Genomic DNA, 26,196 nt, shown 5'->3' on the forward strand with positions numbered 1-26,196 from the left:
CACTCAGGACACGCGCACTGGCTCAGTGAGCAAGTACAGTGCGGTGTTCTTGACACCAATATACTATTTCTACTGTAGTAAAATTGATGACACTTTATTGGTGCCCGCCACTCATTTTTGGAAATGTGTACACTCCTTGTTGGGTGTCCATCTGTTAGATTGGCTGTAGTGGAAGATGTGTCAGACCCTATAACACTATTTCTACTGTCATGAAATTCATTAATTTTTGGAAATGTGAACACTTCTAGTTGGGTGTCCATCTGATGGGTTGGCTGCAGTGGGAGAGATGCTGCTCCCCATTATACTATTTCAACTCTTGTGAAATTGATGCCACTTTGGTGGTGTCTGCTCCTAATTATTTTAAATTTTAAGACTCCTGATTGGGTTTCCATCTTCTGGCTTGCTGTAATGGAAGATGAGTCAGTCCCAGTTATACTATTTATACTCTTGTGAATTTGATGATACTTCAGTGGTGTCAGGCCCTCAATTTTTGAAATTTGAAGACTCCTGGTTGGGTTTCCATCTGCTAGGTTGGCTGTAGTGTAAGATGTGTCTGTTCATATTACACCTTTTTTACTCTCATGAAATTTATGCCACTTTGGTGGTGTCTGGCACTAATTTTTGGAAAAGTGAACACTCCTGATTGGATGTCCATCTGCTGGGTTGGCTGTAGAGGAAGAGATGCTGCTCCCCATTATACTATTTTAACTCTTGTGAAATTGATGCCACTTTGGTGGTGTCTACTCCTAATTATTTTAAATTTTAAGACTCCTGATTGGGTTTCCATCTTCCCGCTTGCTGTAGTGGAAGATGAGCCGGTCCCTGTTATACTATTTATACTCTCATGAAATTAATGTACTGAAGAAAAAAAAGGTGGCACTCACCATTTCTAAAATCCAATCTTTATCGTGACAAATTAAAACATCTTCGGGGGGGGTACAACGGGAAGTAAAAGTCGGGCGATGGCCGTTTCGTGCTCCCTTGCGCTTCTACGGGTCCTGTTGGTAATGGTAAGGGATGAGGCAGAACAAATACCCTATGGCAAATTAGGCCCTCCCCATTTTTTCTCTCTCTCTTCCACCTCACTCCCTTACAATTCCAAAAATACCTATAAAATACCTAATACATTGATTATATACAATTTCACTTTAAAAATAGCATGATCCATACACAGAACATCAAGGAAAAAGAGCTTGTACATTTTTCAAAGAAATTTACAGAAAAACTTAAAAAAAAAAATTCACAAAAAAACAGACATGTCTAATTTGTTATTGAAGCCTGTAGCTTCTAACACCCATGTACTCATTATCCACCTGGCTTCTCTTCTCAGGAGTAATTTGTATAAATCTCCACCTTGTGGTGGTAAGGTAACTCTTTCCAAACCTGCAAAACGTAGGACACCTGAATCCCCTTCATGTTGTTCTCTAATATGATTAATGAGTTGTGGAACTCCTTTACCTGTACGTATTGAATTCACATGTTCCTGAAATCTAATGAAAAAAGGGCGAATAGTTTTCCCAATATAAAAAAACCTGCATGGGCAAAATAAAACATAAACCACATAATTGGTCCTGCACGAAATGAAGTCCCGTATAACATGATGAATGAAACCTATTTATAAAGAATGACCTACAAGGTGTTGAGGACAAAAAGAACAGCGGCCACATTTAAAATTACCCTTAGGGATGCCCATCCCTAGCCAATCTTTTTTATTAGCTCTCATGCGATTGTGAACAAGTACATCTCACAGACTCGTATTTCTCTTACAAATAATCAATGGTCCCCTATTGGCCATTTCCGCTATGTCTGAATCTCGGTCTAAAATATGCCAGTTTTTTCTAATATTCGTACGAATCTGTCTGTCCATTGGACCATACTTGAAGCAAAATACAAATCTCCTAACATCGGAATTTTTCTATTTCCTCTTACTATCGTGTTATATCCACTGAATTATCTGATGTTTCTAAGGCTGTATCTAATAATTGTTTGGGATACCCCCTTTCCCTAAACCTGTCATATAACTCAGCAGATTGTTTTTTAAAACCTTCAACATTATTATTGACCCTCTTAAGTCTAAGAAACTGACTAAACGGTAAAGATTTTTTTTACATGCAGGGGATGCGCACTATTAGGCTGAGTGCAGACGTACTTTTTGGCCCTGCGGATTCTTCCGCGCAGAATGGAAGAAATCCTCAGGTCAAATGACCTGCATTTTTCCTGCGAATTTCTTCCATTTTTCATGTGGTTTTCTTGCGGTTTTCCCCCTGCGGATTTAGTGACAGGGGAGATGGAAAACCGCACAAAAGAAGTAACATGCTGCGGATTTTGTACCGCAGGAAAACCGCACAGAAAAATCTGCAGCGTCTGCACAGCGGTTTTTTTTTTCATTGATTTTAAGGCTACTGTACATCACAATGCGGATATGCAACGTTTCTGCGTGGTAAAATCTGCTGCGGATCCGCTGCTAATCTGCATCGTGTGCACACAGCCTTATAATGTAAAAGGGAGTTCATCAAGGTAGGCTTGCAATAAATTTCCGTAGTCATTATACCCTGATTGACGTGAATTTTAACATCCAAAAACTCAAGGGATGAACCTCCAAAATAACAAGTGAACTTCATGTTCATGGTGTTGGATAGATTAAGGTACACCACAAATCCCAGGAAATCCTCCCTGCTTCCATCCAACACCATGAACAAGTCATCCACAAATCGCATATATAATTTGATATGTTTCAAAAAAACTGTTTTTTTTTCACAATAAACATATCTCTCTTTGAAAACTGCCAAAAAAGGTTAGCAAACGTACATGCTACCGGAGTCCCCATCGCAGTACTTGTTCTTTGAAGGTACCATTTATCAATAAACTGGAAAGCGTTATGTTTCAAAATAAATTCTAACCCCTCACAAATAAAATCAACAAAAATAGAAGTTTTACCTGTGTTGGATAATGCCTCTCTAACTGTTCCTACGCCCGTATCGTGTGGTATTCTGGTGTAGAGACTCTCTACATCTATGGCTACTAGTTGAAAACCATCCTGCCATGTGAAATCTCTCAAAGAATCCAAAAAATCTTTTGTATCTTTTATATACGAGGGAACATCCTGTAATAATGGGTGGAGGAGCCAGTCCATGTATTGTGACAGGGGTTCAGTCAAGGACCCTATCCCTGATACGATGGGGCGTCCTGGTGGTAAAGTGCGGGATTTGTGAATTTTGGGAATATGGTACCAATATGGTTTACGGGGGAACTCCGGTAACCGTTTTTCTCCCTTTTTTTTTAGAAATGATCCCAATTTCAACATATCTCCTCAAGAAGGTGCACAATTCATTTTTGAATTTAAACGTGGGGTCCTGTTGTAAAATCTGATAAGTAACCTCATCCGATAGCTGTTTAAAGGCATCGGTAAGGTATTGGTCCCTAGACAACAAAACTGTATTACGGCCTTTGTCAGAAGCTCTAACAACCGAGTCTAACCAACCCTTTATTTCCATCAGAGCCTGTTTCTCTTGCAAAGTTAAATTAGAGGGTAATCTTTGGTATAACTGAGCCTCCATATCCTTGACTATATGTTTCTCTTTCTCTAATAAAAATATTGGAGCAAGAGAAACTAATCACAAACTACTAAAATGTTTCTATACTAATGCACAAAGCATGGGCAACAAACAAGGAGAATTGGAACTACTAACACAGGAAAAGAAATATGATGTCAATGGAATCACTGAAACTTGGTGGGCCAATACACATGATTGGAATACAAGACTAGAAGGATACAACTTATTTGTAAGAAACAGACTTGATAAACGAGGAGGAGGTGTCACATTGTATGTTAGAAACGCGTATATCTGCACCGAGATTGAAGCTTCAGAGACTGGGAGTTCTGTGGAAACTGTTTGGGTAAGAATACAAGGACAGAACAATGGAAAGGACACCATTGTAGGCATTTACTACAGGCCTCCTGTGCAAGCTGAAGATATGAACTCTTTATGCATCAAATGGCCAAGTTCTCCAAAAAATGTGACATAGTTGTCATGGGAGATTTCAACTATCCAGACATTTGTTGGGAATCTCTCTCAGGCAAAACTAACAGGTTAAGGAAATTCTTATCCTCTCTTGCTGACAACTTTATCTTCCAAAAGGTAGGGGAGAAAACAAGGGGAACTGCTACCTTGGATCTAATCCTTATAAACAGGGAGAAAAAATGGTTGAGGAGGTAAAAGTGGCTGGGACCCTAGGAGGTAGCAACCATGCTATTTTAGAATTTTGGATAACTTGAGGCGGAAGACCTGTGAAGACTCAGACGTCAAGGTTAGATTTTAGAAAGTCAGATTTTAAGGGATTCAGAAAGAGAATTGGAGGGATCCAATGGCTGGATATCCTTAAAAACAAAAATGTCCAGGGAGGATGGGAAATCTTGAAAAATGAAATTCTCAAAGCACAGTTGTTAACAATTCCGAAAAGAGGGAAGAATAGGAAGCATTTAAAGAAGCCAGGATGGATGAACACAGAACTTAAGCACATACTAAAAAGGAAGAAAAAAATGTTTATAAAATGGAAAGAGGGAGGCATATCTAAAGAAGAATATAATGTTGTCTGCAGAACCTGCAGGGCACAAATCAGATTATCTAAAGCTAACAATGAATTGAGGCTTGCAAGAGATGTCAAAAGCAATAATAAAGGATTTTGGGGATATGTCAAAAGTAAAAGAAAAGTCAAAGCTGCTATAGGATTTTTACAGGATGAAAATGATGAAATGGTAAGACAGGATGTTGAGAAGGCCGAACTTTTAAATTCCTATTTTGCATCTGTTTTCTCTCAGAAAGGAAATGTAACATCAACTGTTCTTCACTGTCCTATTAAGGGAATAGAAGAATCCAGGATATCTATAAACAGAAAGATAGTGAGGAAACACTTAGCTAACCTAAATGAATTCAAGTCTCCAGGTCCAGATGAATTACACCCCAGAGTACTGAAGGAGATAGCAGAATAAATTTTTGAACCCCTCTCCATAATCTTTGAAAATTCTTGGAGAACAGGAGAAGTCCCAGAAGACTGGAGAAGAGCAAATGTTGTTCCTATCTTCAAAAAGGGGAAGAAGGTGGACCCATGCAACTATAGGCCGGTGAGTCTGACTTCTATACCAGGAAAGATCTTTGAACAAATTATTAAACAACATGTATGTCAGTACCTGGATAAGAATGAAGTGATTAACAGAGTCAGCATGGGTTTGTAACTAATAAGTCATGTCAGACTAACTTAATTTCCTTCTATGACAGAATCACTGATTGGGTGGATCACGGAAATGCTGTAGATATAGTATATCTTGACTTCAGCAAAGAATTTGACAAAGTATCTCATGCAATCCTTATTGAAAAAAATGACTAAGTATGGAATGGACAAGGCAACTGTTAGGTGGATTCATAACTGGCTTAGTGATCGGACCCAAAGAGTGGTCGTAAATGGTTGCACATCCAGTTGGAAGAATGTCTCAAGTGGGGTACCACAGGGCTCTGTCCTGGGCCCTGTATTGTTCAACATCTTTATCAATGATTTAGATGAAGGAATTGAGGGTAAACTGATTAAATTTGCTGATGACGCAAAGATAGGAGGGATAGCTAATACTAGAGAAGAGAGAGAGAGGATTCAGAAAGATATAAATAAACTGGAGAAGTGGGCAGCAACTAACAGAATGGTTTTTAACAGGGAAAAATGCAAAGTACTACATCTGGGCAATAAAAATGAAAAAAGCATATGCAGAATGGGAGGAATAGGGCTAAGCAACAGCACATGTGAAAAAGACTTGGGTATACTAATAGATCACAGACTGAATATGAGTCAACAGTGTGATGCAGCAGCAAAAAAGGCAAATGCAATTCTTGGATGTATTAACAGAAGCATACAGTCTAGATCACGTGAAGTCATTATTTCCCTCTACTCCTCTTTGGTCAGACCTCATCTGGAATATTGTGTCCAGTTTTGGGCACCACATTTTAAAAAAGACATCAACAAACTGGAGCAAGTTCAGAAAATAGCGACGAGAATGGTGACTGGTCTGCAAACCCTGTCTTATGAGGAAAGGTTGCAGGATTTGGGAATGTTTAGTTTGCAAAAGAGAAGACTGAGAGGAGACTTAATAGCTGTCTACAAATATCTAAAGGGCTGTCACATTGTAGAAGGATCAACTTTATTCTCATTTGCACAAGGAAAGACTAGAAGCAATGAGATGAAACTGAATGGGAGGAGACACAGATTAGATATTAGAAAAAACTTTTTGACAGTTAGAGTGATCAATGAGTGGAACAAACTGCCACGAGAAGTGGTGAGTTCTCCTTCAATGGAAGTCTTCAAACAGAGGCTGGACAGACATCTGACTGGGATGATTTAGCAAATCCTGCTTTGAGCAGGGGGTTGGACCAGATGGCCCAAGAGGTACCTTCCAACTCTACTATTCTATGATTCTATGATTCTTTGACTACTTGGGCCTCAAACAGATCAATCACATTCCCCGGGGATACTGGTGGCATATAAGAGGATTTAACTCCTCCTGTGAAGGGGGAAAAATATTTTTCCTGCTGTACTGTGTTTTTCTCACTCACAAATGGATTAATTAATTCCAATAATAATGTTGCATCATCTCTTATGTCAGCTAGGGAATTAGTGCCTGCCATAAATCCTAAGGGACCCACTGTACATGGACAATCCCCTTTTAACTGTAAATCTGTTGCTTCTTTGGACAAAGCAAAAGATTTATAAAGATGGATTTTCCTTATAGTTTTAAATAAATCTACTTTGAAATCAGTAAAGTCAAAGTCATCCGGCAAACAAAAATTAAAACCTTTTTAGAGAACAGACAAATGTGTTTGATTCAAAATGTGATCAGTTAAATTAATCACAGAAACTGATGAAACACGCTGCTGATTCTCTATCTCATTCTCTATCTCTAGGAGACTTGTTTCCTTTTGTGATATTTTCCTCCAGTTCGACCTCTTCCCTCCTCTCCGTGTACTGTGTCCAGAGATCTTAAAAAAAAGTCGGATGGGATCGTGCTCCATCAGGGCTCTAGGAAATAGCAATGCCATCCTGAACGCTTGAGTCAGAGTCCGTTGTCAGATAATCCTTCACATTTCTCTTTTGTCTCAGATTCCTATGTCTGGAGGAATTATAGGTATTTTGGTAATTGTAAGGGAGTGAGGTGGAGGAGAGAGAAAAAAAAAGGTGGAGGACCTTATTTGCCATAGGGTATTTGTTCTGCCTCGTCACTTCTCATTACCAACAGGACCCGTTGAAACGCAAGATAGCACGAAACAGCCATCGTCCGACTTTTACTTCCCGTTGTACCCCCCCGCTGAAGATATTTTAATTTGTCACAATAAAGATTGGATTTTAGAAATTGTGAGTGTCACCTTTTTTTTCTCTTCAGTATATGGATTTATGCAATTGTTTATATGGGTTGGCACCCGCGAACCCGTAAGGGTGGTGTATTTGACGGGGTTATCACACGTAGTGGATATTTGGGCTCAGGAGTTGCAGCGGTGCCGGATTTTCTCCTCTACAGTATTACTCTTGTGAAATTGATGACACTTCGGTGGTGTCTGCCACTAATTTTTAGAAAAGTGAACACTCCTGGTTGGATGTTCATCTGCTGGGTTGGCTGTAGTGGAAAAGATGTTGCTCTTTGATATACTATGTCTACTGTGGTGAAATTGATGCCACTTTGTTGGTGTCTGCCTCTAATTTTTTGAAATATGTACACTCCTGGTTGGATGTCCACCTGCTGGTTTTTACTGTAGTGGAAGATGTGTCGGTCCCAATTTTACTGTTTCTACTCTCATGAAATTGATACCACTTTGTTGGTGTCTGCCACTTATTTTTGGAAATGTAAACACTCCTGGTTGGGTGACCATCTGCTGGGTTGGCTGTAGTGGAAGAGATGTCGCTCCCTATTATACTATTTCTGCTGTGGTGAAATTGATGCTACTTTATTGATGTCTGCCACTAATGTTTGGAAGTCTGTACACTCCTGGTTGGGTGTCCATCTGCTGGGTTGGGTGTAGTGGAAGATTTGTTGGTCCCTATTATACAGTTTCTACTTTTTTGAAATTGATGCCACTTTGTTGGTGTCTGCCACTAATTTTGGTAAATGTGTTGACTCCTGGTTGGGTCTCCTTCTTGTGTGATGCCTGTAGCAGTAGGCCTCCGAAACCTGCAGGCCACCACCTTTGAGTCAACTGCCCGTATTACAATTCTTAGATATTTCTGACAATAGTATTCTACAAAACTGATATTTTTACCACCTCAGTGTGGCTGAGCATGAAAGGTGGTTGAGCGGTTGCATGTTGTGAGAGCAGGATTTATATTTATCAATCCTGACTTCATTTTAGTTTCTTTCTACTAGTATTTATTTCCTTCCAAGATGGAGTCTGTGATCAGATAAGGGGTCTCTAGAATGTCTTTGTTTAACAGACTTAGTAGAAAACATAGGAGGGTGAGAGAAACGAAATTTAGGGGCTAGTATGACCCTTAGACCACAAGCTGGGTTTTAACAGTTTTAACTTAGCCAATTAGAAGTGCCGGGTGCGGAGGTGTGTGCCTGTAATCCCAGCTACCAGGGAGGCTGAGGCTGATGGATCACCTGAGTCCAGAAGTTCTGGGCTGCCTTGTGCAATGTCATTTGGGTGTCCGCTCTAGGTTCAGCATCAGTATGGTGACTGTGGGGGATCTCGAAGCTACCAAGTTTGTCTGTATGTATGCTAATGCCAGCACATATTTAGTGATAAGATGATACAATTATATTGTTGCATTGAAAGAATACTAATAAACTATAAAACTCCTGACCAAGGTATGTAACACTAAGAGATCCGCTTTGACTCAACGTATTAGAGTGGCTCTTCCACACACATATTTGAATTTGATATTTCAATTTAAAACAGGCCCAACGTCTCAGAACGTCCCACATTATGTGGTGATGACAATGTGGTATCAGGGCTCCCAGCACAGCAGGCCTACACTGATCCCTCACCCACCTCGTCTTAATTTGAATTTCAATTCAAGGCTATAAATGCTGGCCCAGACCCTGATACCTCATGCATGGCTGATTGCTGCACTGACATTCTAAAATTTATACTGTGGGTGAATTAAGGCCACTTTCCTGATGTCTGCCGCTAATTTAATGAGTTTCGGCAGCTTTTGGGCTAGTTTGAAGGGGTTGTGCATGCTTTTGTTTTGCCTCCCATTGATTTGAATGGCGTTCGGCTATGTTCGGCGAATATTTGAGGAATAAAATCGGCGAATATTGCAAATTTGTTGATCGCAATCCGAACCGAACATGGAATTATTTGCTCATCTTTAGTTGAAAGGAACTCTTAAAGAAGCATGTACAGGGCATTGTACCAGCAGTCAAACACTAAATAGACACAGAGACTGCTGCTTGGGATCAAATATATAGATACACATATATTTAAATATATGGCACTTATGGATCTTTTCAGTAGTTACAGTAGTTGAATTGGTAATTATGAAAATGAATGACACTCCCAACACTATTTATTACTTTTACTCAAGCTGGCATGTAGATTTATTAATAATATGGTAAGTTTCATTTGATCAGTTCTGATTAGTAATACACAATAAGTCTTCTATTATAAAATCATATAAGCTCTTCCAGTAGCATGTGTGGATTTGTCGCTTTTCATTCCAGGTTCAATTCCTAAAATAAAAAACATTATTAAAAAAAATGCAATTTTTATACATATACACAAGTATTTTACTTTTTTACTCACAATATGCTATATGTTGGCTGTGGAGGTTAATTTCTAAAAGCTATTTATGTTATATATTTATATGTGTTTACTGGCAGGGCCGGTTTTAGGCAAAGTTTAAAATGGGGTCCCAAATGCTAACATATTGCACATCACACAGAAGCATTTTGGTGGTAGTTACATGCGCTGAGCTCAGGCCACTAAACAAGCGTGATCAACAATACGGAAATTATTCAACACTTGTTTCCTGGCCTCTTTCCACCATCTGAGAAAGAATGATGGGGACAGAACAATCACTGTTAGATCAATCTGTCCCCATACAATATTATGTTATCAGCAGCACATCTACAGTTTACACCGGCGATGTGCTGCTGAGAACAATGATTTTTGTTCCGGCATAAACAATCCAATCACTCGATGAATATGCAGCATTTTGCTTGTTTAGAATAATACATCCCATAGTCCACCATATATTATAATGTGCACCACAGTCCTCCATATTGTAAAATGCAAACCCCATAGTCCTCCATATAACATAATGTGCCCCATAGTCCTCCATATAGTATAATACACTCCCTATAGTCCTTCCTATATTAAATACACTCCTCAGTCCTCCATATAGTATTATACACTTCCCATAGTCCTCTGTTATGAACGGGTAGCCGAGGAGGAAATAAAAAACAATACAAGCTAAGTCTCAGAAAACCAAAGAGGTTGGTAACTATGCAGACTGCAGACACCTGATCCTTACACGCAACTAGCAGCAGTCGTGGAGCGTTCCTACAGTGGTCCTAGACGCCTCATCACAACCGGAGAACTAAATAAGCCTAAAGCAGGAAAAGAGGAAAACTAACTGCCCCAGAGCAGACCCCAAAGGAGAGACAGCCCCCCACATGTATTGACGGTGAAAAAAGATGAAAACACAAACAAAGGCAGGAAAATAGGCTGAGCAAACGATGGGGCCCGACTAACTAGAAAGGACAGGAAAGGAAAGACACTGTCTGCAGTCTGCCAAAAAACCCTACAAAATGTCCAACACAACTGATAGCAAAATTAACCCTGAAGTCACTAGACTTCTCCCACTACATCAGCACTTTGAAATATTCTGAGACAGAGCAAAAAGAGGCCAATCTAATGAGGGACAAAAAAAAGGCAATTTGGCAAATAAGAGTGGAAATTGAGCACAGCCCAGCCGGGCTGGCTGACCACACAAAAAACTGAAAAGACCAACAAGAGCAAGTGTGAACATTAGCAAAAAACAAGCTTATCTTAAGAAGACTGGAACAGAGCTGAGTCCTAGACCTGAGAAGCAGACTAAATAACCAGCACCTGGATAGGACGTCGGCTGTCTTATATCCAGTCTGATACTCCAGAGATCCAATCATTATCTTCCTCACCAGGTGGCAGATCACTACCACTTAAACCAACCTCACTACCTCCTGTCACCACCAGAGGGAGAACGGAAGGGGAACTCTCAACTGGTGGAGCAGAAAATGAGCTCATAACAGTACCCCCCCTTGAGGAGGGGTCACCGAACCCTCATCCATGCCACCAGGCTGATCAGGATGGGCCCGGTGAAAAGCACGAACCAATTTATTGGCATGAATATCAGAGGCAGAGACCCAAGAATTATCCTCCTGGCCATAACCCTTCCATTTGACCAAATACTGGAGTCTCCGTCAAACCAAACGAGAATCCAATATTTTCTCTACCTCATATTCCATATTGCCTTTAACCAACACAGGGTCAGGAGGTGCCGCCACACAAACTACTGGCTCAACAAACCTCTTCAACAATGATTTGTGAAATACGTTATGGATTTTGAACGTAACTGGAAGAGCCAATTGAAAAGAAACAGAATTAAGAATCTCCAAAATCCTATAAGGTCCAATAAATCTTGGCTTAAATTTTGGAGATGCAACCTTCATAGGAATATTCTTAGACGACAACCAAACTATATCACCCACTTTAAACCGGGGACCAACGGTCCTATGCCGGTTGGAAAAACGCTGGGCCTTTTCCTGAGAGAGAGACAATTTATCCACCACTTGGTCCCATATCTGCTGCATTCTCACAACCACAGTGTCCACACCTGGGCAGGACGAAGATTCCACTTGACCTAAAGAGAATCGAGGATGAAACCCAAAATTACAGAAAAAGTGTGACATCAAAGTGGCAGAACTAGCTCTATTGTTCAGCGCAAATTCGGCCAAGGGCAAAAATGAGACCCAATCATCTTGATCAGCAGATATAAAACATCTTAAATAAGACTCCAAGGTCTGGTTTGTTCTCTCAGTCTGCCCATTGGTCTGGGGATGAAACGCGGAGGAGAAGGATAACTGAATTCCCAGATTGGAACAAAAGGCTTTCCAAAATCTGGAAACAAACTGGATCCCTCTATCGGACACAATGTTCTCAGGAATCCCGTGTAACCGAACCACCTGTTGTAAAAACAAGGGTACCAACTCAGCGGAAGATGGCAACTTTGGGAGCGGTACAGGATGGACCATCTTCGAAAATCTATCACAAATCACCCAGATAACAGTCATTCTCTGAGAGACAGGAAGATCAGAAATAAAATCCATTGAGATATGGGTCCATGGCCTCTTGGGCACCGGCAGGGGCATCAGCAACCCACTAGAGCGAGAACAGGGTTTAGACCGAGAACAAGTCCCACAGGACTGTACAAAATTCCTGACATCACGAGATAAAGCAGGCCAACAAAACGACCGACTCACCAAATCTCTGGTACCAAAAATACCTGGATGACCAGCCAATGCGGAGCAATGGACTTCAGACATCACTCTCTTTCTCCATTGGTCCGGAACATACAATCTTCCCATAGGGCAACGCTCAGGTTTATCCTCCTGAAATTCCTCAGGGCGCGTCTCAAATCGGGCGAAATGGCAGAAAGAACTACTCCCTTACCTAGGATAGTAGCAGGCTCGGTCACATTAAGAGAATCTGCAAAGAAACTCCGAGAAAGGGCATCTGCCTTAACATTCTTAGTGCCCGGAAGAAAAGAGACCACAAAATTAAAACACGTGAAAAACAAGGCCCATCTAGCCTGTCTAGGATTCAAGCGTTTAGCCGACTCCAGATAAGTCAGATTCTTGTGATCGGTGAGGACCACAAATTGATGTCTAGCTTCCTCCAACCAATGTCTCCACTCCTCAAATGCCCATTTCATGGCCAACAATTCCCGATTCCCTACGTCATAGTTAGGTTCAGATGGGGAGAGCTTTCGAGAAAAGAAAGCACAGGGATTCATCTTAGAAGTCACAGGGTCTTTTTGGGAAAAAACAGCTCCTGCACCAATCTCAGAAGCGTTTACTTCCACCTGAAATGGAAGTGAGACATCAGGTTGCCGTAAAACCGGAGCTGAAGTAAACCTCCGCTTAAGCTCCTGAAATGCTGAGACAGCCTCAGGAGACCAATTCAGCACATCAGCTCCCTTCTTGGTCAGATCAGTCAGTGGTTTGACAATACTAGAAAAATTACCTATAAATTTACGATAGAAATTAGCAAAACCCAAAAACTTCTGAAGAGCCTTCAAAGAAGTAAGCTTAACCCAATCATAAATGGCCTGTACCTTGGCCGGGTCCATTTCAATAGTTGATGGAGATAAGATAAATCCCAAAAATGAAATCCTCTGTACACCAAAGAGGCATTTCGATCCCTTAACAAACAGGGAATTCTCCCTCAGAATCCGAAACACAGTCCGGACATGTTCCACATGAGAATCCCAATCACTAGAAAAGATCAAAATATCATCCAGATAGATGATCCAAAACTTATCCACAAAGTCTCGGAAAATATCATTCATAAAGGACTGGAAGACAGAAGGGGCATTGGAGAGCCCAAAAGGCATCACCAGGTACTCAAAATGTCCCTCCGGAGTATTAAACGCCGTCTTCCATTCATCCCCGTGCTTGATGCGAACAAGATTAAACGCCCCCCTGAGGTCAAGCTTAGTAAACCAGCAGGCATTCTTAACTCTGAAGAATAAATCAGACATCAGAGGTAATGGGTACTGATATTTAACCATCATCTTGTTAAGGGAACGATAATCGATACACGGTCTTAATGAACCATCTTTCTTGGCCACAAAAAAAACCCCAGTACCTAAAGGTGACGAGGATGATCTAATATGACCCTTCTCCAATGACTCCTTAATATAGGATCGCATAGCATCATGTTCGGGTACAGATAAGTTAAAAAGCCGACCCTTGGGAAATTTACACCCAGGCATAAACTCAATAGCACAGTCATAACTCCTATGAGGGGGCAAAGACGCAGACTTACTCTCACTAAATACATCAGAGAATTCAGCCAGATAATCAGGAATATCATGAGACTGAGGAGAGGTGGAGAAAACAGGAGCATCCCTATGAACATACTGACAACCCCAACTCACCACAGACACAGATTTCCAATCCAAAACTGGGTTATGAGTTTGCAACCAGGGGAACCCCAGAACAATAGTGTGATGCAAATTATGCAGCACCAAAAATTTACAATTTTCCTGGTGGTCAGGGGCAGCTCGCATTATCACCTAGGTCCAAAACTGAGGTTTATTCTCCGCCAACGGAGTGGCATCAATACCCCTCAAAGGAATAGGCGTCTGCAGAGGCGTCATGGACAAACCACAACATTTAGCAAAGTCCAAATCCATCAGATTCAGAGCTGCTCCTGAATCCACAAAAGCCTTAGTGGAAAATGTGGACAAGGAGCAGATCAGAGTAATTGCCAAAAGGAACTTAGGTTGTATACTGCCCACAGCAAATGTGTGTGCAAAACGTTTCTCTCATTTAGGGCAGACAGAAATAGTATGAGAGGCGTCTCCACAGAAAAACCACAGCTTATTACGCCTTCTAAACTCCCGATGTTGCGCCCTAGACAAAACCCCATCACATTGCATAGGTTCAGACATTTGTTCAAAAGGTGGCAGCGCCTCCCGTGTATTTTTACGTTCACGTAAACGCCGATCAACTTGAATGGCTAATGCCATAGAGCCATCCAGACCAGAGGGAACACGAAATCCCACCATAACATCTTTTACGGTCTCTGATAAACCTTTCCGAAAGAGAGCTGCCAATGCACTATCATTCCATGTAGTAAGGACCGCCCATTTTCGGAATTTTTGACAATATAACTCTGCAGGATCCTAACCCTGGTTTAATGCCAACAGGGTTCTCTCAGTTTGATCAACGGAATTAGATTCATCATACAACAACCCCACGCCTGAAAAAATGCATCCACATTAGTCAGAATAGGATTTTCAGGTGTCAGAGAAAATGCCCAATCCTGGGGATCGCTGCACAGCAAGGAGATGACAATTTTAACCTGCTGCGCAGTTTCCCGATGAGTTAGGCTTCAAAGCAAAAAATAATTTACAATTATTCTTAAAATTCAAAAATTTAGTCCGATCCCCAGAAAATACATCAGGAGTGGGGATTTTGGGTTCAACAGCATGTGATTGAGCGAGATAGGCAGAAATTCCCTGCACTTCAGCAGTGAGCTGCTCCACACGATCAGGCAATTGCTTAATCTCCATTAAGGAAAAAATCCTCCTACGGCCCCAGAGAAAAAGAGGAAAAAATGCATATAAAAAAAGAATTGTGACAATTTTTTTTTCCCCTGCTTTTGAGTACCCTAGAATCTGCGGTATGGCTGGTGATTCTGTTATGAACGGGTAGTCGAGGAGGAAATAAAAAACAATACAAGCTAAGTCTCAGAAAACCAAAGAGGCTGGTAACTATGCAGACTGCAGACACCTGATCCTAACACGCAACTAGCAGCAGTCATGGAGCGTTCCTATGGTGGTCCTAGACGCCTCATCACAACCGGAGAACTAAATAAGCCCACAGCAGGAAAAGAGGAAAACTAACTGCCCCAGAGCAGACGCCAAAGGAGAGACAGCCCCCCACATGTATTGATGGTGAAAAAAGATGAAAACACAAACAAAGGCAGGAAAATAGGCTGAGAAAACGATGGGGCTCGACTAACTAGAAAGGACAGGAAAGGAAAGACACTGTCTGCAGTCTGCCAAAAACCCTACAAAATGTCCAACACAACTGATAGCAAAATTAACCCTGAAGTCACTAGACTTCTCCCACTACATCAGCACTCCGAAATATTCTGAGACAGAGCAAAAAGAGGCCAATCTAATAAGGGACAAAAAAAAAAGGCAATTTGGCAAATAAGAGTGGAAATTCAGCACAGCCCAGCCGGGCTGGCTGACCACACAAAAAACTGAAAAGACCAACAAGAGCAAGTGTGAACATTAGCAAAAAACAAACTTATCTTAAGAAGACTGGAACAGAGCTGAGTCCTAGACCTGAGAAGCAGACTGAATCACCAGCACCTGGATAGGGCGTCGGCTGTCTTATATCCAGTCTGATACTCCAGAGATCCAATCATTATCTTCCTCACCAGGTGGCAGATCACTACCACTTAAACCACCCTCACTACCTCCTGTCACCGCTAGAGGGAGAATGGAAGGGGAACTCTCAACTGGTGGAGCAGAAAATGAGCTCATAACAGTCCTCAATATAGTATAATACACTTCTCATAGTCCTCCATATATTAAAATACACTGCTCAGTCCTCCACATAGTATAATACACTCCTCATAGTGCTCCATATAGTATAATGCACCGCCATAGTCATCCATGTAGTACAATTCACTTCCCATAGTATAATTCACCCCATAGTTCTTCATATAGAATAATGTATTCCCCCCATAGTTCTCGATAGAGTATAATGCAGCGCACATAAAGCATAATGCAACCACCACACAGAATATAATGTAACCCCCCCAAAGAATATAATGCAGCCCCCCTCATATGGTATAAAGTAGGCCCCTCATAGGGTATGATGCAATCATCCCTCATAGAATATAATAAATATAATACAGCTCCCCAGAGAATATAATGTAGCCCCGAATAGAATAGAATACAGCCCACCTCCCCATGGAATATAATGTAGCCCCAAAGACTATGATGCAATCCTTCATCGTAAAATCTAATACAGCCCCAAAGAATATAATGTAGCCCCTATAGAATATAGTACAGCCCACCTCCCCATAGAATATAATGTAGCCCCATAGAATATAATGTATCCACCATAGTATATAAAACCGCCTCCCCCATATAATGTATAATGAACCCCCCATAGTATATAACACAGCCTCCACTATAGAATATAATGTATATTGTACCCCCTATAGTATATAACACAGCCTCCCCCATAAAATATAATGTATAATGTACCCCCCATAGTATATAACACTGCCTCCCCCCATAGAATATAATATACCCCCAATAGTATCTGACACAGCCACATAGTATATATCTGGCTGTGTTATATACTATGTGGCTGTGTTATATACTATGTGGCTGTGTTATATACTAACACAACCACATAATATATAACACCGCCTCCCACACAGAGTATAATATACCCCCCAATAGTATATAACACAGCCCACATAGTATATAACACAGCCCACTTAGTATATAGCACAGCCCACGTAGTATAAAACACAACCCATGTAGTATATAACACAGCCCATATAGTATATAACACAGCCACGTAGTATATAACACAGCCACATAGTATATAGCATAGCCATGTAGTATATATCACAGCCCACATAGTTTATAACACAGCCCACATACAGTACTATATAACACAGCCCACATAGTATATAGCACAGCCACGTAGTATATAGCACAGATCACATCTCCCCCGAGAATGGCCCAGTCCAGTACTCACTGTTAAAAAAAACCCACAATCCTCACCTCTCTTGTGCCCGCGCTGCTCCCGGCTCCTGTCTCAGCGACTGCACTGCCTGGCACACAGTGAGTGCGTGATGACGTCATTGCGCACCTGCAGTGTCAGAGGCAGAGCAGGGAATGATGGGTGAGGTAGCGCAGCTGATGCTCTCTCCTCCATCATTGTTTTGAGCTGTACCGGCAGACGCCAGTATAGTTCAATGCGACGGCGGGGGCAGTCGGCACTGCAGGCAGGTGGGCCCTCATGCCTCCCGGGCCACATAGCAGCTGCGTGATGTGCCGCTAGCTGGGGTTCCCTGGGGGAGCGAGGGCCCTGGTCTGCCTGCCCCTAACGCCGGCCATGCTTACTGGTGGGAGTAAATCACTTGTATTTGTTTGTCCTTTCAAACACATGAATGATCAAAAACATGCAAAATTTTAAAAAACAATTGTTACTTCCCTGAAAATGTTCTAAGCACAAAGTATCCAAGGCCTGAGAGATTACTTTTTTATGTGACATTTTACAAAATTTAACAATGCAGTGGTCAATAATGTAATTATCAAGGTGAATTGTGTACTGTTGAAAATAGTTAAAATGGCAAAAATTCTGGTTTAAGGACTGATCTTGTTCTTAAGAAACAATCTTGCGCATGTGAAAGGCATGCAAGCGGGGGACCTAAGGATTGTAGTCTCAGCAGCATTGGGGATGCCTTGCAGTGAAGCAGCCAACTCTTTCAGTGAGAGAGGTGCTGCGCTGTTCCTGTACCTCCAGCCTCTGCTTGTAACGTTGGCTTCAGTGTGGCAATGCTCGCTATTGTTAAAGATAAATCAGGTGTTACTCTGACAGTTGGGCACATAAAGCATGTGAGGCAGAAGTGAGCCTCATCCCAGCACCGCAGTGTTTGCTCTGCTTCTCAGCTCTCCTCAGTGACCTTGAGTTTGTTTAGTAATGTGTGATCTTCTGTTGACAAGGATAACAGTAAGATATATTGCAGAAAATTGCAGCCATCCTTTCAGGCTGTGTGGCTGCAGCCTTTTCTGCAATATATCTGAAAATTTTCCACTGAGCTTGTGCTGATGTCTGAAAGGTAAAGTGAGTTCATTGGCTGTGAACTCTCAAGACCTGTCTGATGGCACCGCAAGCAGGAGAACTTTCTCATGTTCACGGTGCCATCAGACAGGGAATAGGATTTCACAGGGAGACACTGAGCATACGCTGCTCAGTGTCTCTGCTAGATGACAGGCTGTATGGTCACTTCATGCAACCATGCAGCCTGCCATCTAGATGTAGCAGAGCTAAACCTGTCATAGGGACAAATGGATTATCATCTTTTCTGCAGAAAGGTGAGAAATATTGTTGTATTTTTTTAACTTTTGCAGAATACAATGACTTCGGTGGAATGGGGCAAGGTTGTAAGTATGGTTTAATTAAGATTCATAAAAGGAGTCTGTGTCATTCTTTCAATTAAAGAACTTTTTTATGGGTGTGTGTGTTTTCATACTATGGGATTGGTAAAGGAGGCGTCTTATTGATGCCTCTCTATTACTAACCTTGGGGCTTGATGTCACCTAATAATACAAAGGTGACATTAACCCCCCAACTATCATCCCACTTGCCACCTCTACAGGGCAAACGGGAAGAGCGAGGCTAAGCGCCAGAATTGGCACATCTTAGAGATGTACCTTTTCTTGGGTGGCTGAGAGCTGCTGTTTTTAGCCTGGGGGGCCAGCATCCATGGCCCCTTCCTAGGCTATTAATATCAGCATGTAGATGTCTGCATAGCCTTTGGGGGTTATTAAATATAGGGGGACCCTACTTAATTTTTTTTAGGTTCAGCCAGTTTAATAGCCAGTAAATGCTAAGTATACAGCTATGAGTTAATATTAATAGCCTGGGAAGCTCCATCGTAATTACCCTCTTCCCAGGCTGTAAACATAAGCCCACAGCTGTTGGCTTTGCCTCTGTTGGTTAAGAAAATAACACAGGAGACCACGTCATTTTTTCAGAAAAATAATCTTTAATTAAATACATGTACAGTAAGCTGAACACACTGTACTAATTGTATTTGTCACTGACATCTGTTAACTATCCTATTTGTATTTACTGTATGTATCCATCTCTTCTATCCTGTTGGCTCCTGCTGTGATTTTACAGTAGTAGTTGCTGAATTGCCGGCTTTTCATCACTGCTCTAAAGGAGAGATCTGCATGGAGGAATAGGCCAACATACCACCAACAGTGTGTGCCAACATTGTGAAGACTTACAGAAAATGTTTGACCTCTGTCATTGCCAACAAAAGATATATAACAAAATATTGAGATGAATTTTTGTTTGTGACCAAATACTGATTTTCTACCATAATTTGAAAAATAAATCTTGCCAAATAAGACAAGGTGATTTTCTGGATTTGATTTTTCATTTTGACTCTCATTGTTGTGGTCTACCTATGATGTCAATTACATGCCTCTCATCTTTTTAAGTGGGAGAACTTGCACAATTGTTGGCTGACTAAAGATTTTTTTACCCACTGTATATATGTGTGTCACTGATATCTAGACAGGGTGGGCCATTTATATGGATACACTGCAGTGTGTCTGCAGTGTGAATCCTATAAGTGTGTTTCTTACAAGTGTGTGAGATATGAATTAATCCAAAACGATGTATACAGAATGTGCCCTGCCATCTGCCACCATCGCACTCTAACCAGCATGTCTATCTATTCTCCCTACAGGTACATCACTCAGCTTTCCACACAGACATCTTACCTTTGCTCCTAGTATTCACTCTGTACGTCACTCAGCTTTCCACACAGACTTATTACCTCTGCTCCTAGTATTCACTCGGTATGCCTTTCAACTAACCACCTGCTTTACCTCAGTGTTATTTATGACCTTGTTTACTTTGGCTTGATCATAGGTATCTGGTCCACTCTTAATTGTCTGACCAAGATGAGCACCATCTGGTCCACTCTTAATTGTCTGACCAAGATGAGCACAGACCACTCCTCTCTGCTTCACACCTGAATGCACTTTGTAGCACATACATTGCCTAGCATAAGTCTGCCAAGACTTTAGTCTGCAGTGTGTATCCTATAAGTGTGTGAGATATGAATTAATCCAGAATTGAACCAGAAGGGAACTGAAGGTAACTGGATAGTCACTGTAAACAATGTTTCTGTTTGTTTCCACTCTAACCCCTTTAATCCTTCACTTTCTGCTAACCCTCCTAATTCCTACACCAAGCAAGGAACTGTTCATTTCTTCTTCAATCCTCCCCATCCATCTCACCTCTTCCTCAGATCTGTCCTCAACATGAGAGTTGACTGAAACGGGTCGGTCAAATTCATAAGTCGCCGACTTTTGCTGAAGTCGGGTTTCATGAAACGAAACCCGACCATAGCGTGAGGTCGGCCACGAGGTCGGCGACCAGAGTGCCATAGTCGCGTTTCAAATGATGCCTTCAGCACCCTTCTTGAGCCAATGATGGAGGACGCACACTGTGGGCAGCGCGATGACATGGGCATCGGTCACCACCATTTTGAGAAGTGCATGCAAGTGATTGGCTTGCTTTGTGTGGCGTCACAGGGGATATAAAAGGGCGTGCATGCCGACCGCCATCTTACTTCTGCTGATCTTAGCATTAGGGAGAGGTTGCAGCTGCTTATTCTGAATAACGGAGAGGCAGGGAAGAAGAGCAAAAAAACTGCTTCTGCTGGTAGCGATTTCCACTGTACAACACAACAGTTTGTGTGCAGTGACAGGGGAGGATATATTTTTGTGCATCAGCTCTGTTGGTTATTAGGCTGCCTTATAAGGCTCCCTGTTAGCTGCATTGCTGTTTGCACACTGCTGTGCAAACTGCTTTTTTAAAAGCAAAAATACTTTTCTTCCTCTTTTCTGCACAGTTACCAAGCGTTCATTTTTCCACACTTTTGTGTGCAGCAGTCCTGCTTATTAGGCTTTCTGCTGCCATACTTGGACTGAGAGCATCATTGACAGCCTCCTAAAATCTCTAGGGAGCTTCCAATTCTTCCCAATACTATATACACACCTTGTGCCTGGTCATACATCTGCCTATTTCAGCCTGTTAAATTGAGGTGTAATCTATAGTGGGCCTGCGATAATAGTTCAGCCTCCTAAAATCTCTAGGGAGCTTCCAATTCTCCCCAATACTATATACACCTTATACCTTGTTTTACAGTACCATATAGCTGGTGGTATTTTGGGTACATTTTTCCAAAAATGAGGAAGTATGGTGGAAGAGGCCGTGGAAGTGGGCGGGGGTTGCCAGTTGGTACTGATTGTGGTGGTGGTGGTGCATCTGCTGGTACTGGCAAAAGCACAAGAGCACCTAAGGCAGGAGGTGTTGAGCCTGCGTCTTCGTCAGGCTCCACAAGGCCTCGAAGGTAAACCGCTTTTAAAGCCAGAGCTTCAGGAGCAAGTTTTGGCTTACATTGCTGACACAGCCTCCAGCTCTATCGCCTCCTCTTCTAAAGTTTAAAAAAATAAAAGCACTGAGTCGTCAGTGGAGGCTCCTGGTCAGGAACAACACCTTTCCTGGGGTCCTTCACCCCTACCAAAAGTGAAGGATGTGGCAGGCCACACTACAGATTACTCCATGGAGCTCTTTTCACATACCATGCCTGGGTTATCAAGTCAAATCGTGAATTCCCCAGTCCAAGATGAATCTGACATGGAGTGCACTGATGCACAGCCACTTCTAGATTACTCTGCTGGTACATTCACTCAGAGCACTACATTGTCCTTGCAGTGTACTGAGCCAGAATCTGACCCTGATGAAACTCAGGTGCCCCTTCCCGCATACTATACCACCTTACACGGTGACACAGAGGAAGGTGCACATGAAATTGAAGAGGAAGTGATGGATGACCCAGGTGTTGACACAGATTGGCATCCATTGGGGGAAGAGGGTGCCGCTGCCAATAGCTCAGGAGGAGGAGCATCCGCAGCAGGCATCAACATCGCAACAGCTTTTATCTGGTATGCCCGTAGCAATCCAAAAACGGATTACAAAAACCAAAAGAGTTGCAGGACTTCTTGGCCAGACGGTCAAATTAACACAGCGTGCAAGGCCTCAAAATGTCTTCCATAGTAGGAAGAGTGCAGTGTGGCACTTTTTTGAACAAAATCCTAATGATCAGTCAAAGATTATCTGTAAGAAGTGCACAAAGACCTTTAGCCGAGGGAAAAATCTGAGAAATTTGAATACCAGTTGCATGCTTAGACATTTAACCACCATGCACTTGCAAGTGTGGACAGACTACCAAACCTCACGTACCACATGTGCACCTGCTCCGAATGAAGGTAGTCAGCAACGCTACATCGCTTCCCCCACTGTAAGCCCAGCGGTTAGCACACCACCAGCAGCAAATGTTGAGGTGTCATCACAAGGCCAAAGCAGTCAGGGAATCACATTGTTATTGCTACGAAAGACTGAATCTATGCCATCAGCAAGACCACCAACACCATCACCATCACCAACCCTCTCTCAGTCCGCCATGTCCACCGCTAGTTCCACCATATGCAGCTCTCAAGTCCAGCTCACCCTACCAGAGACTCTGAGTATGACAAGAAAGTACTCATCCTCTCATCCGCGTACACTGTGTTTGAACGCCCACATTGCCAAACTAATCTTGTTAGAGATGATGCCCTACCGGTTGGTTGAAAGCAAAGCTTTCCGCGAGCTCATGGCCTACGCAGTACCACGCTATGACCTACCCTGTCTGCACTTCTTTTCTCAAAAGGCCATCCCAGCCCTCCACCTGCATGTGAAAGATCGCATTGTCCATGCACTCAAGCAATCAGTGAGTGGAAAGGTGCACCTCACAACAGATGCATGGTCCAGTAGGCATGGCCAGGGCCATTACGCGTCCATCACTGTGCACTGGGTTAATGTGGTGGATGCAGGCTCCACAGGGGACAGTGGCGGTGGGACAGTGCTGCCTAGCCTAGCCCACGGTATAGGAAACAGTTGGCTGTAGGCGTTCGACCCTCCTCCTCCTCCATAAGCGAAAGCTTGTCCACAGAGCGCAGTCGCATCTGCAGCTGCCAGTGTTGCACATGAGGTGTCCCACTATCAAACAGCTAGTGGTAAGCGTCAGCAGGCTGTGTTGAAGATGATGTGTTTGAGCGACAACAGACACACCGTGGATGTACTGGCCGACTACTTGCAGCGACAAACTGAGTCAGGCTGGGCAGTCTACATCTTGAGGCAGGCAAGGTAGTTAGTGATAATGGCCAGAATTTTGTGGCAGTCATAGCTAGTGTTGAGCAATCCAATACTGCAAATATCGGGTATCGGTCGATATTCGCTGTATCGGAATTCCGATACCAAGTACCGATATTTTTTCAATATCGGACACCGGAATCGAAAGTCCCCATAATGCAATGAGCCACTGTTGTGGCTGTGATTGGCTGCTGAAATTATGTCATCATGATGCGCGGTCTGTGCCGACTGCCGGGGGTCTGTATGGGCCTGCCGGGGGTCCGTGCCGGCTGCCGGGGGTCTGTACGGGCCAGCCGGGGGTCTGTGCCGGCTGTCGGGGGTCTGTACGGGCCAGCCGGGGGTCTGTGCAGGCTGTCAGGGGTCTGTACAGGCTGCCAGGGGTCTGTACGGGCCAGCCGGGGGTCTGTGCCGGCTGCCGGGGGTCTGTACGGGCCTGCCGGGGGTCTGTGCCGGTCTGCCGGGGGCCTGTGCCGGCCTGCTGGGTGCCTGTGCCGGCTGCCGGGGGTCTGTACGGGCCAGCCGGGGGTCTGTGCCGGCTGCCGGGGGTCTGTACGGGCCTGCCGGAGGTCTGTGCTGGCCTGCTGGGGGCCTGTGCCGGCTGCTGGGGTTCTGTGCCGGCCTGCCGGGGGCCTGTGCCGGCTGCCGGGGGTCTGTACAGGCCTGCCGGGGGTCTGTGTCGGCTGCCGGGGGTCTGTATGGGCCTGCCGGGGGTCTGTGCCGGCTGCCGGGGATCTGTACAGGCCTGCCGGGGATCTGTACGGGCCAGCCGGGGGTCTGTGCCGGCTGCTGGGGGTCTGTTCGGGCCTGCCAGAGGTCTGTGCTGGCCTGCTGGGGGCCTGTGCCGGCTGCTGGGGATCTGTGCCGGCCTGCCGGGGGCCTGTGCCAGCTGCTGGGGGTCTGTACGGGCCTGCCGGGGTTCTGTGCCGGTCTGCCGGGGGCCTGTGCCGGCCTGCCGGGTGCCTGTGCCGGCTGCCGGGGGTCTGTAGGGACCAGCCGGGGGTCTGTGCCGGCTGCCGGGGGTCTGTACGGGCCTGCCGGAGGTCTGTGCTGGCCTGCTGGGGGCCTGTGCCGGCTGCTGGGGATCTGTGCCGGCCTGCTGGGGGCCTGTGCCGGCTGCCGGGGGCCTGTGCCGGCCTGCCGAGGGCCTGTGTCGGCTGTCGGGGGTCTGTACGGGCCTGCCGGGGGTCTGTGCCGGCTGCCGGGGGGTCTGTACAGGCCTGCCGGGGGGTCTGTGCCGGCCTGCCGGGGGCCTGTGCCAGCTGCCGGGGGTCTGTGCCGGCCTGCCGGGGTCTTGTGTGTCTGCAGGCATCGTCCGATGGGACTACAAGACCCATCGGGCTATGCCTGCTACAATGACAGTGATTGACACATTGACACAGTAGTAGTCCCATCATCCGGCTAATGTGTTGAATGTAAAAAAAACCAAAAAAAATGCATACTACATACATACTACATATATACAACATTCATACAACATACATACTACATACATACTTCATATATACTACATTCATACAACATACATACGTACTACATATATACTACATTCATACAACATACATACATTCTACATACATACTACATACATACTACATATATACAACATTCATACAACATACATACTACATACATACTTCATATATACTACATTCATACAACATACATACATTCTACATACATACTACATACATACTACATATATACAACATTCATACAACATACATACTACATACATACTTCATATATACTACATTCATACAGCGTACATATATACTACATTCATACAACATACATACAGTACAGACCAAAAGTTTGGACACACCTTCTCATTCAAAGAGTTTTCTTTATTTTCATGACTATGAAAATTGTAGATTCTGAAGGCATCAAAACTATGAATTAACCCATGTGGAATTATATAATTAACAAAAAAGTGTGAAACAACTGAAAATATGTCTTATATTCTAGGTTCCTCAAAGTAGCCACCTTTTTCTTTGATTACTGCTTTGCACACTCTTGGTATTCTCTTGATGAGCTTCAAGAGGTAGTCACCGGAAATGGTCTTCCAACAGTCTTGAAGGAGTTCCCAGAGATGCTTAGCAATTGTTGGCCCTTTTGCCTTCACTCTGCAGTCCAGCTCACCCCAAACCATCTCGATTGGGTTCAGGTCTGGTGACTGTGGAGGCCAGGTCATCTGGTGTAGCACCCCATCACTCTCCTTCTTGGTCAAATAGCCCTTACACAGCCTGGAGGTGTGTTTGGGGTCATTGTCCTGTTGAAAAATAAATGATGGTCCAACTAAGCGCAAACCGGATGGAATAGCATACCGCTGCAAGATGCTGTGGTAGCCATACTGGTTCAGTATGCCTTCAATTTTGAATAAATCCCCAACAGTGTCACCAGTATTGCACCCCCAC

The 26,196-nt window shown here is 43.5% G+C and overlaps 1 long non-coding RNA gene across 1 annotated transcript in view; it reads right to left on the reverse strand.

The window, feature by feature from the left end:
• Positions 1-9,542: 9,542 nt before the first annotated feature.
• LOC141059703 (uncharacterized) overlaps positions 9,543-26,196 on the reverse strand; it is a 59,800-nt gene continuing 43,146 nt past the window's right edge. The window contains exon 2 of the long non-coding RNA XR_012222584.1: positions 9,543-9,706. This is a non-coding gene — a long non-coding RNA (uncharacterized lncRNA). The remainder of the gene's footprint in view (positions 9,707-26,196) is intronic.

This window comes from Dendrobates tinctorius, unplaced genomic scaffold (assembly GCF_039654945.1).
Source record: "Dendrobates tinctorius isolate UK_male_01 unplaced genomic scaffold, ASM3965494v1 ptg000230l, whole genome shotgun sequence".
NCBI lineage: Eukaryota > Metazoa > Chordata > Amphibia > Anura > Dendrobatidae > Dendrobates > Dendrobates tinctorius.